The sequence below is a fragment of the Cetorhinus maximus genome, chromosome 6, assembly GCF_964194155.1.
Source record: "Cetorhinus maximus chromosome 6, sCetMax3.hap1.1, whole genome shotgun sequence".
Lineage (NCBI taxonomy): Eukaryota > Metazoa > Chordata > Chondrichthyes > Lamniformes > Cetorhinidae > Cetorhinus > Cetorhinus maximus.
In genome coordinates, this window is record NC_135884.1 from 153,328,583 (window position 1) to 153,338,242 (window position 9,660).

Below are 9,660 nucleotides of genomic sequence, written 5' to 3' on the forward strand. Positions count from 1 at the left end.
GGAGTGGAGTGGGTCTGAGACTAAGTTTTTAAACTTAAATAAGGGCAATTATGAGGGCATGAAAGCTGAGCTGGCTAAAGTGAATTGGCAAATTAGGTGAAGGGATAGGTCAATAGAGATACAGTGGCTAATACTGAAAGGGATATTTAAAAATGCACAGAATAGATACATTCCAACTAGTAAGAAAAAGATCAAAGGGTGGACACACCATCCAAGGTTAACAAGAAAGGTTAAAGATAGTTTCAAACTTACAGAAAAAGCATTTAATTGTTCAAAGACAGGTGGAAGGCCAGAAGATTGGACAGAATATAAGGGACAGCAAAGAATGAATAAAATGCTAATAAGAGAAAAATTAGAGTAAGAGAGAAAGTTAGCCAGAAATATAAAAACAGATAGTAAAAGTTTTTATTATTAAAAAAGAAAAGAGTTAACAAAGTGAGCATTGGTCCTATAGAAAGCGAGTCTGGAGAATTGATAATGGAAAACAAGGAGATGACAGATGAATTGAACAGGTATTTTCCATCAGTTTTAACGTTAGAGGATACAAGTAACATCCCAGAAGCAGGTAAAAACCAGGAAATGGAAGTGGGGAAGGAAATCAGGAAAATTGCTGTCGCCAGAGAAGTGGTGCTGAGTAAATTGTTGGAGCTGTGGGCTGACAAGAGCCCAGGGTCTGATGGACTTCATCCTTGGGTCTTAAAAGAAGTGTCTAGTGAGATAGTCGATTCACTGGTTTTAATTTTCCAAAGCTCCCTAGATTCAGGGAAGGTCCCATTAGATTGGAAGATAGCAAACGTAACTCCTTTATTCAAAAAGGGAGGGAGACAGAAAGCAGGAAACCAACAGGCCAGTTAGCTTAACATCTGTCATAGGAAAAATGTTAGAAGCTATTGTTAAAGAAGCTATAGCAGGGCACTTGGATAAGCTCAAGGTCATCAGACAAAGTCAACATGGTTTTGTGAAAGGGAAATAGTGTTTAACCAATTTATTGGAGTTCTTTGAGGAAGTAATGTGCTGTGAATAAAGAGGAACTGGTGGATATACTGTACTTAAGATGTCCAGAGGACATTTGATAAAGTGCCACATCAAAGGCTATTGTGGAAAATACAAGCTCATGGTATAGGGGTAACATATTGGCATGGACAGAAGACTGGCTGGCTAACAGGAAGCAGAGTAGGCATAAATGGGTCTTTTTCGGGTTGGCAAGATGTATTAAGTGACATGCCACAGGGACCTCAACTGTTTACAATTTATATAAATGACTAGGATGAAGGGATTGAAGGGATGGTTGCCAAATTTGCTGATGACACAAAGATAGATAGGAAAGTAAGTTGTGAAGAGGACATAAGGAGGCTACAAACAGATTTAGACAGGTTAAGTGAGTGGTAAAAGATCTGGCAGATGGAGAATAATGTGGGAAAATGTGAAATTGTCCACTTTGGCAGGAAGAATAAAAGGGAAGCATATTATCTAAATGGTGAGAGATTGCAGAGCTCTGAGGTGCAGAGAGATCTGGGTGTCCTAGCGCATGAATCACAAAAGGCTAGCATGCAAGTACAGCAAGGAATTGGGGAAGCTAATAGAATGTTATCATTTATTGCGAGGGGAATTGAATACAAAAGTAAGAAGGTTATGCTTCAGTTGAACAGGGCATTAGTGAGACCACATCTGAAGTATTGTGTACAGTATTGGTCACCTTATTTAAGTAAGGATGTAAATGTGGCGGAAGCAGTTCAGAGAAGGTTTACCAGACTAATATCTGGAATGGGTGGGTTGTCTTATGAGGAAAGGTTGGACGGACTAGGCTTGTATCCGCTGGAGTTTAGAAGAGTAAGAGGCAAATTGATTGAAACCTTTAAGATCCTGAGGGATCTTGACATGGTGGATGTGGAGAGGATTTTCCCTCTTGTGGGGGAATCTAGAACTAGGGATCACTGTTTAAAAATAGGGGGTCACCCATTTAAAACAGAGATGAAACAAAATGTTTACATTCAGAGGTTTGAGAGTCTTTGGAAGTTTCTTCCTGAAAGGGTGGTGGAAGCAGGGTTTTTGAATATTTTTAAGGCCGGAGTGGATAGATTCTTGGTAAGCAAGGTTATCAGCGGTAGGTGGGATGCAGATTTCAGGTTACTATCAGATCAGTCATGATCTTATTAAATGGGAGAGCAGGCTCAAGGGGCTGAATGGCCTACTCCTTGCTCGTACGTTCGTATCTATTTTCTCCGTGAACCATTAGTAGCTGGTTTGATACAACCGAGTGCCTTATGAGGCTAATTCAGAGGGCAGGTAATACCTGACCATGGCCATATAGGGCTGAAGTCATTAGTGGGCCCCAGAGGGGATAAGGGGGCAGGATTTATTTCAAGAACATCACTGAACCAGTTGGGTTTTTACAATCGACAGTTTCATAATCAAGTTACGTACACTAGCATTTATTTTAAATTCCTAGACATTTTTATTCAACTGAATTAAAAGTCTTGAAATGCCAACGGGTTCTGAATTATTAGTTCAAGATTTGGATTACCATACTCCATTAAATGGCACCCCAGCAACACTGGGTGCTTTCGGGCAATGAGGGTAGAGACTTAGGTTTTACTTTTCACCATCTTCTTTAAATATCTAATTTTAAAAAACCTTCCCTCTAGCGAAGACAAATATTCACAACATTCCAGTCATCCCCACACCTGGGCTATTGTTCAAAATATTGCGGTGAAGACAGAAGACATCCAAATAATGAAAGCAATTGTGCTACAAACACAAACGGCATTGCTAAGGGCACAGACCATGATCTCATTTAAACATGAGCTGCAGCATTGCCTCACACTGGAATTAGAGGCAGGTGCCAACAAATTTAAATTTCTAGATCTTTTTTAGTCAACTAAGTTAAGAGTCCTTTACTGCCATGATGGGATTTGAATTTATTGTGGATTATTAATTCAAGATTTTGGATTACTAGCACAGCAACCATAACTAGTATACTACCCTATTGAGTATGGATTTGTTGAAGGCAAAACATTATTGAATAAATTGATCAAGTGTTGAAGGCAAATCATAATTCGCTAACTTGATCAAATTCTTTGACGATGAGGGTTGTGCAGTTGATGTTGTGTATATGAACTTTCAAAAGGGGTTTGACAATGTACCACATAATAGCCTTGTTAGCAAACTGAACAGCATGGGATTAAATGGCAGTGGTAACGTGGATACAAAATCGGTGAAGGGGCAGAAAGCAGAAGATAGTGCTGAACACTTGTTTTTAAGTCTGGAGGGAAATACACAGTGGTGTTCCCAACGGTCATTATTAGATCCATTACTCTTTTTGAGGTAACACAAAACACAAATGTAAGAAACGATGACTGGACAGAACAGGCTCTGGGAGAATATGGACTGGCGAAATGGACAGACACATGGCAGATGAGATTTAACACAAAAATGTTAAGTGATACATTTTTGTAGAGAAAATAAGGAAAAGCAATATAAAGTAAATAGCACCATTTTAAAGGAGGTGTGTGAACAGAGACCTGGGGATGTATGTACACAAATGATCAAAGCTTACAGTTAAGGCTGTTAAAAAGAATATGGGATCCTTGGCTTTAAGAGGCAGAGGGTACAAAAGTCAGGAAGTTATGTTAAACCTTTACGGAAACACTAGTTAGGCCTCAGCTGAAGCAGTGTGTTCAATTCCAACCATCACACTTTGGGAAGCTTGTCAAGGCCTTAGAGAGGATGCAAAGTATTGTACCAGAGATGGGGAACTTCAGTTATGTGACAAAACTTGAGAAGTTGAGGTGACCCTCAGAGCAGAGAAGGCTAAGAGGAGATTTAAAAGGTATTTCAAGATCGTGAACAATTTTGATAGAGCAAATAATAAATACTTGCAGTGACAAAAGAGTTAGTAGCCAGAAGGCACAGATCAGGTGACTGGGAAAAGGGCAATGAGGTGACATGAGGGAAAGAAAATTACACAGCAAGTTATGACAATCTGGAATGCATTTCCTGAAAGGTGGAAACAGATTCAATGGAACTTAGAGGAGAATTGGATAAATGCGTAAAAGAAAATTACAGGACTATGGGGAAGAGCAGGGGAGTGGGGCCAAATAGGTAGCTCTATCAAAGAGCCAGCACAGAAACAATGGGCCAAGCAACCCTCTTCTGCATTCGATCATTGTATATACAAAGAACACATTTACTCTTCAGTTTGGGTATCTGCTTAACCTTGAAATTTCCTTGGTGGTTTGTAGGTGGCCATTTTGTGCTCAGTACTATATCAGCACATTAGTTAGGTCACTTTGAACTTTCTATTGCCTCTCCACGCAATCAACGCTCTTGTTAAATAGACATAATTAAGAGGTGTCGAGATGATCTAGTGAGAAAAACCTGTCTGGTGAATATCAAGGAGGGTCCAGGTACCGCCTCCAGTCTGATCTCAGCCAAGTTGTGACCAGCAGTGTAGTTCATGTGGGACCGACGCAGTTGGCACTTTCACAAGTGGAAGGAGGTTGGGGGAAAAGGCGATTTGCACAGCAGAAAATTAACAGAATCCCATTTGCCCCCCTCTTCTCTGAAACATTTGAATGCAAAAGTGTAAAATCCTCCAAACAATCTTCAAAAAGCACCCAAAGGCTGCGAATGAGTTTGCTTATTAAGGGATGCGAATGACATCGAAATGAGGGAGACAGCAGATTTGACACGGGCCCCAAAGGTCAAGAGATCGCCTCTGCAGAGACAGCAGTCGCAGCTGCTGGATATGTTTATTGTCTCTCCCCCGCACTGCTCTGGGAATCCAGTTTCAACACACGAATCGGGAATCATTTCCTGCATTGCCTCAGCTGCTCAGTTCTTCTTTACCTAGATGGTAGTGAGAATGTGGAACTCCCCACCACAGGGAGTGGTTGAAGCAAACAGCCCAGGGGCACTGAAGAGGAAGTTGGATAAGTACATGAAGGGTAAAGAAGAGGGAATGCAGAGAGGGCATGATCACAGCATGGACATGTTGGGCTAAATGGCTTGCTTGAGTGCTGTAATTCCCATTTTATTCTACCCTCATGCCTCTAGCCTATTTCCAATTTTGAATGGGTCAATTAACTATTTCATTGTATAGTAATGAGTGCCAAGAGGCAAAAATAGCTCCACTTGTACAAAGCAAATAAGTTTACCAAGAGAGGTGTAGGACTGACTGTCCAGACCCCAGGAAAATGCAAACCTTGATGATTGGTATGTGCAGTTATCCAATCTCAACCCTGGTAGGAATGTTGCAACTAGGGAAGCCCAGAATAAACAATGGCATAAAAGCAAAATGCTGATGCTGGAAATCTGAAATAAAAACAGAAAATGCTGGAAAAATTCAGCAGGTCTGGCAGCATCGGTGGCAAGAGAAACAGAGTTAATGTTTTCGGTCCATATGACTCTTCTTCAGCATTAAAGAAAACTAGAAATTTGATGGATTTTAGCTGTTTGAGAGGGGGGTGGAGCAGGTGGAATGAGATAGGTGGTCAGGTATAGGTGACAGCTGAGGAGAGATTGACAAAGATGTCATGGATACAAGAACATGGGGGTGTTAATGGTACTGGTAAAGAATAAAGATGATGCTGATAGTGGCATACAGGTAAGATAGTAGAAGGTGTTTTACAGTGAGGGTGTGAGAGAAACAGTGTGGTCATTTACAGTGAGAGAGTGAGAGAGAGTGAGTATTAGTGTTAGTGAGTATTTCTAGTCTTTAAAGTAAAAGTAAGGTCTTTAGTTTGTGTTTAGATCTCTAGTTTTTTTTCTCTTTTTCTTAAAGATAGCTTAAGTATAAGACTGATACTGCATAAAAAAGTGCATAAAAGTGTGCATAAAAAATCGATACCGCATAAAAATTATTATAATGTGTAAAGAGTGGGGATACTAGAGTAATTAATTAACAAATTGAGTAAAATACGATAGCGATGGGAGGGCAGGTGATGTGTTGTTGCTGCTGTTGCATGTGGGAGCTGCTGGACATCAAGGTGATCCAGAGCAAACACATCTGTACCAGGCGTTTGCAGCTAGAGGAACTTTGGATCCGAGTTGAGGAGCAGGAGTCCGAGCTGCAGACATTGTGCCATGTCAGGGATGGGGAAAGCTACCTGGACACTTTGCTGCAGGAGACAGTCACACCTCTCAGATTAGGTAATTCAAATTTGGTCTTTGATCAGGGACAGGAGGTTGTGACTGCAGATGAAGCAGGTGTGGGGACCCAGGGGGGTAGCATTCAAGAAGCCTTGGCATGCAACTGTCCAACAGTTACAAGGTTCTTGCAAGCTGTTTAGATGAGAGCAGGGACTGGGGCGGGGGAGGATGAGCAAACTGACCACAGCACCATGGTACAGGGAGCCATTCAAGTGGGGGGAGGAAATGGGAGCATAGTAGTGGTAGGGAACAGTACAATTAGGGGGGTAGATACTGTTCTCTGCAGCCGTGAGCGAGAGTCCCAAAGGCTGTGTTGCCTGCCCGGCGCCAGGGTTAAGGACATCTCCTCAGGGCTGGAGAGGAACTTGGAGTGGGAGGGGAGGGATCCAGTTGTCATCGTTCATGTTGGCACCAATGACATTGATAGGACTAGAAAGGAGGTTCTGCTGAAAGAATTTGAACAGTTAGGAACTAAACTAGCAGAACCTCCAAGGTAATAATCTCAGGATTACTACTTGAGCCACAGGCAAACTGGCATAGGGTAAATAAAGTCAAGGCGCTAAATACGTGGCTCAAAGATTAGTGTGGGAGGAATGGATTTCAGTTCATGGGGCACTGGCACCAGTGCTGGGGTAGAAGGGAGCTGTTCCGGTGAGACGGGTTTCGCTTGAACCATGCTGGGACCAGTTTCCTGGAGAATCGAATAAGTAGGGCTTTAAACTAATTAGAGGGGGTGTGGGTTCTGGAAATGGGATACGCAGGCTTACAAAGCAAAAGGATAGAATATGGCAGCCTTGCAAAGCAGCTATTTAGCTAATGATACCCAGAGTGTGAATTCTTGCTCGTGTCTACCTCTGCCAATTTGATTTTCCCAACCTACATGATGATTAAAGTCACCCATGATTAATGTACTGCCTTTTTTTACATGCCCTTATTATCTCCTGAAAGGAAGGCCAATGGACTACTCCCACCAGTGCCTTCTTCCCTTTGTTATTTCCATTGGATTTCCAAAAGGTGTTTGATAAGGCACCGCACATAAGGCGACTTAATAAGAGCCCATGGTGTTGGGGGCAGTATATTAGCATAGATGCAGGATTGGCTAACTAATAGAAGACACAGAGTTGGGATAAGGGGGGCTTTTTCAGGATGGCAACCTGTAACTAGTGGAGTGCCACAGGGGTCAGCGCTGGGGCCACAATTATTTACAATATAAATTAATGACTTGGATGAGAGAAGTGAATGTACTATTGCCAAGTTTGCAGATGACACAAAAATAGACGGGAAGGCAAGTGGTGAGGATGAAACAAAGTCTACAGAGGGATATGGACAGGGTTAAGCAAGTGGGCAAAAACTTGGCAGACGGAATATAATGTGGGAAAGTGAGAGGTTCAAGGCTGAGTAGACAGATTTTTAATCAGTAAGGGAATCGAGGGTTATGGGGAAACGGCAGAAAGTGGAGTTGAGGATTATCAGATCAGCCATGATCTCATTGAATGGCGGAGCAGACTTGATGGGCTGAATGGCCTACTTCTGCTTCTACATCTTATGGTCTTATAATAGCAGAACGAGGGTGAGCACTCTGAAAGCAAAACATAAAAATAAGTGACAGGTGGCCCCTGAGAGGGGAGGGGAGTTGGGGAAAAAGGATTTTAAAAAATGAACAAATAAAAATATTAAATAAATAAATTAGTGGATTTAGAAAGGGGTCAAGATGTAGGAGTTCCCCCCCCTCAAAGGGCCATCTGTCACTTGTTTGCTTTCAGAGCAGTGACCCTTGTTCTACTATTAACACCTCCTGCTATCTTAATTTTATGCCACTAACAGCACCTTCTTTGCTCTTGATCACTACCATTAACATTCCCTTTGTCCTGTGTCCATGACATCTTCGTCAATCTCTCCTTAGCTGTCACCTATCCCTGACCTTCTATCTTGCTCCAACTGCTCCGCTCCCTTTTAAACAGTATAAAACCCATCACATTTCTACTTCTCTTTAGCTCTGAAGAGTCATACAGACTTGAAACATTAAATCTGTTTCTCTCGTCACAGGTTCTGCCAGACCTGCTGAGCTTTTCCAGCATTTTCTGTTTTTATTTTGAATTCTGTAGTGTTTTTAACAAAGCATTATAGAGTAAAATTTGACACCAAGTCATGAAAGGAGATATTAAGACAGGTGACCAATTATCAAAGAGGCAGGGTATGTGTTTTTAAAAATGTCAGACAGGCAAGAAGGCAGAGAGGTTTAGGGAGCGTATTCCAGAACAGACCGTCAGCCGTGACTCAATTTGTAGCACTCTCATCTCAGAGTCTATAGGTTCTGGGTTCAAGTCTCCCTCCAGGGCTAGAGGACAAAAATCAAGGCCATCACTCCAGTACAGCACTGCCCTGTCAGAGGTGCCATCTTTCAGGTGACACGTTAAATTCTGCCTCCTCAGGTGTTTACAAAAGATCCCACTGCACCATTTCGAAGAGGAGCAGGGGAGTTATTCCCGGTGTCCTGGCAAATATTCATCCATCAATCAACATCACGGGACAAAAAAACAGGTTATCTGGTCATTATCACATGGATGTTTATGGAAGTTTGCGGAATGCACATTAGCTGCAGCATTTCCTACATTACAACAATGACTACACTGGTAAAAGAGTACTTCATCAGCTGTAAACGGCTTTGAGATGTTAGATGGTTGTGAAAGCGCTATATAAAAGCAACTATTTCTCTTTTTAGGGCCTTAGCAGCTGAATGATGGGGAGATTAAAACCAGGGACACTCAAGAGGCCAGGATTAGAGGATAACTCGGAGGGTTTTGGGGCTGGAAGAGATTACAGAGAAGGGGTGAGCCGTGGATAAACTTGAAAACAAAGATGAAAATTTTAAAATCAAGGTGTTGCTTAACCAGGAGCCAATGCAGGTCAGTGAGCATAAGGGTGATAGGTGAACGGGACTTTGTGCAAGTAAGGGCTCAGGCAGCAGGGTTTTGGGTGCTCTCAAGTTTACGAAGGGTAACTATGGGAGAGCAGCCAACAGTGCATTGGAATCGTCAAGCCTAGAGATAAAAAAAGCACTGATCAGTGTTTCAAAAGCAGATGAGCCAAGGCAGGGGTGAGGTCAGGCAATGTTACCAAGGTGGAAATAAGTGGCCTGAGTTGATGGTGCGGATATTCAGTCCAAAGCTCAGGATCAAATGGACACAAAGGTTATAAACAATCTGGTTCATCCTCAGATAGTTACCAGGGAGAGGGATGGAGCACGGTGGCTAAGGAATGGTGTTTGCAGCAAGGACCAAAGACAATGGTTTTAGTTAGCCCAATACTTAGGTTATTTCCAGTGATTGGGGAATAGGGGGACAGTCATAATTAAATGCAAGAGATTTGCGGTGGGCGAGCGAGCTTGAGGGGGAGTGGGTGCGTTTGAGAGAGAGAGACAGAGTGAGTGTATTTGAGAGAGGGAGAGGCAGTGAGTTTGAGAGTGACAGATATTGAGTTTGAGAGAAAGAGTTAGAGAGAGAGAGAGGG

The 9,660-nt window shown here is 42.3% G+C and overlaps 1 protein-coding gene across 2 annotated transcripts in view; it reads right to left on the reverse strand.

The window, feature by feature from the left end:
- dync1li2 (dynein, cytoplasmic 1, light intermediate chain 2) overlaps positions 1-9,660 on the reverse strand; it is a 96,898-nt gene that overhangs the window by 39,113 nt on the left and 48,125 nt on the right. The window lies entirely within an intron of this gene.